Raw genomic sequence first — 3,327 nt, 5'->3', positions numbered from 1 at the left:
CGAGGCCCAGGGACATTGTAATGGGCCTCTGTCTGACCTACATTTATCTGCTCTTTACATGCTTTTTTTCTGCGCCAATCAAAAATTTTCTGCTCTAATATTTTGGCCCCACTTCGACTTTGAGTAGTTGAACAACCACCCAATGGCCCCATTTGAGGAAATAGTACGGACAATGTCATTAAAGTATCCCTTGATTTATAAGCTAATTTTCTGCGATGAGAAAATGATGAAAATCATCATTTTTCTGGGAAAATCTTCATCGTCTGGGAGACGATAAGGCCTAGGGCCATTCAAATGGTTCGGAAAATGCTATTAGAGTATCCCTTGATTTATAAGCTAATTTTCTGCGTTGAGAAAATAATAAAAATCATCATTTTTGTGGGAAAATCTTTATCGTCTGGGAAATGACGAGGCCTAGGGGCATTTAAATGGGTCGGAAAATTATATTTGAGTATCCTTTGATATATAGGCTGATTTTCTGGGTTGAGAAAATAATGAACATCATAATTTTCCTGGGAAGATCTTCATCTGCTGGGAAATGATCTGGCCCAGGGGCACTGAATTAGGCCCATGTGTGGTCCAGATTTATCTGCATCCCACATCATTGTTTTCCGTGCAAACCAACAACTTTTATTCAATGGTATTCGACATTTCTCCGCGAAATCAATACATTGATGTCAACCCTCTGAATGAATCTGTTTTCTTTGAAGTATCATCATGGTACATAAGAGTGGATTTTTCAGTTGTTTAGTCAAATTTTGTGTCATGAGCTGATACGCATTACAGAAATTTTTGTTTGTTGTCTCTTAAACTCGCCATCACTGTAGGAGAAAATTTCATGCCAACTTTTAAATTGATATCTTCATTTTTCGAAACTTGAGAGTGCCAAGTAAGAATTGAAGTAAAAAATTCAACTGAATGAACAAGTTTGTTTTTTGCTAAATTGAAATGGATAACATCAAGTCGAGTCTTAAAAAGATACTGAACTCGGCTGTATAGTTACTAAACTGTATCAAGTACACATATCAATGTCTCCAAAACACCTGAGACTATTGACCTTTAACGCAAAGTTGACGAAAACGTGATTGATCACAAAGGTTACGTTACTTCTTATAATGTAACAAAAATTCCAAATTTTTCGCAAGTATTGTAGTGCTTTTATTTTTGGTTTTTCTAAATGTTAATGACCAAGAGAACACTCATACATACCCCTGTGATCATTAAACTTTAGAGTTTTTATTGCAAGAGCGGAATACGTAATTCTTTATTAATTTATTTCAAGTCTACCGCCATTATGTTGTGTATTCCATTGAGCCCAGCGACTGTCTCCTGTTTCTCCTGAGTATCTAGTACCCTTGCCCCTTTGTGTGAATTTTCAAAGCAGAGAACGGACGACGCCATACTCACCAAGTTTCCCGCGTTTTCAGCCAAGAGCACGCAATATCACATAACCTCGTTCATCGTTCTCTCAGTTGCGTGATAAGTGGACAGTTTGCATTTAACAGACGGTAGATACGTTGTATTTGTTAATTTTGTTGATACGTTCTGCGATTAGTTAATGGACAGGTGACATGATCGACAGTGAAAAATCAGAACCTCGAAGAAGAGGACGGTGTCGGGTGTTTGATCTGGCAAAGACACATGCTGTGATCATGGAGCATAAGAAAGATGTCCTGCAGAAGAATAAATTAGGTGATAATATCATAGCTTCGACTCACAATGAAATTTGGGAAACAATTTCCAAGGAGCTCGGAGGAGGTAGATCTGCTCGTGCACTTTTTACGTACGTGACAAACAATCAGGATTTAATTCGATCTAAATTGGATCCTACGTTCGTCACAAAGGACCTCATGAGTTATCTTGTTGACACCGATGCAGAAGATTCCGAAGATGGAGAGGCTATAGATGATGCGTTGAATATGAGTCGAGAATACGAGTATACATTCACAATTCGCGAGGAGGCCAATGAGTATTTGGCCTTAATTGAAGACAGAAAATCAACGCAACGGAAGACAAATACCGGAATAGAATACATTCGATCCAGGAAAAAACTCCTTACTGGTTAGTTATTTTCAAAACCTATATCCTTTAGTAAATTATTTTTTTTTTCTCACGCTATTAGTATGTAGATTTATTCTGTCAAACCTATATTTTGACCTGAAAAATACTCTGAATTACTGTCGATTATTACGCATATCGATTAATATTATTATCGTCTGATTCCCACCCTGTTTCTTCCACTCTGTCCATCAATTTACTTTTAATGTTCATAGAGTTTTTAGTAGCACAAACCTCATTGATGTATCATCGTGTAGTTCGTCATTTATTATCGTCCTCCCTTCATAAATATCTGCATGTATTTCCTATTTTGTCTAGAGGAATTGGTCTTTACACCACATAAAGATCTTCATATTTAACAAATTATCAAATGGAAATATTCATTTTTTCATCATCGATACTTTTCCATGAACCCAGTTTTTCTTTTACTATGTTGTCCTACACTCTTAAAAAATGTTCACCGAACCTCCCAGGTTTTAGCCTTGAAAAACCAAGCAAATGACACTTTTACTAAAATTTCAAGTGATTTCATCATTGAAAATTCATACTTTTCCTGGAAGATTCATGGAAATGATCAATTTCAGTTTAATTATTCCATGAAAAACAAAACAAACTAGGAAAATTCTAGTACGGACGTGTTTAAGCTGTCAATTCCTTGAAATGCCAAGAAAAATTTTTATGGAATTTTCATTGGAAAGTAGGGAAAATTTTAAGAAAACTTGAACTTTTATGAATTTTCTTTGGTCAATCGAGTTCAGTGTCATTTCCTGCATAATTCACACATTTTCTCGAACAGTAGATCAAATTATTCTAGATATGATAAATGACAAATCATTTTATAAACTATTTCAACATTTATAGGTCGCTGGCAAGATTTCATAATGGGAATTTATTATCTGAATACCAAAACGTGACACGGATATTCGTTTAAATCTCCCGATGTAAATGATGATTTCTCGACATGTATTTATGGACAATGCTGTTGTGGCGCAACTCTTGATTGTGGAATCACAGTAAATGAAAATATTGTGACCATGTGTTTTCAAGGGTTGAAGGGTTCGCCAGGTAAATTGTGTACTCTTCGGCCAGTAAGAGGTCCGAAGCGTCTGGAATGGGGACGACAATTTTTGACAGTTTCAGCCAAAAAATTCCAAGCGGACTTGGCGGGCAAAATTATGAAGAAAGGAGATCCCTGGGCCCCGACGATTCCAACATTGTCTTGTAAGCAATTCCGCAGGAATCCCTTATGTTTGTGAGTATGCGGGAGGA

This window comes from Fopius arisanus, unplaced genomic scaffold, assembly GCF_000806365.1.
Source record: "Fopius arisanus strain USDA-PBARC FA_bdor unplaced genomic scaffold, ASM80636v1 scaffold00204, whole genome shotgun sequence".
Lineage (NCBI taxonomy): Eukaryota > Metazoa > Arthropoda > Insecta > Hymenoptera > Braconidae > Fopius > Fopius arisanus.
This window is presented reverse-complemented; position numbering follows the sequence as displayed.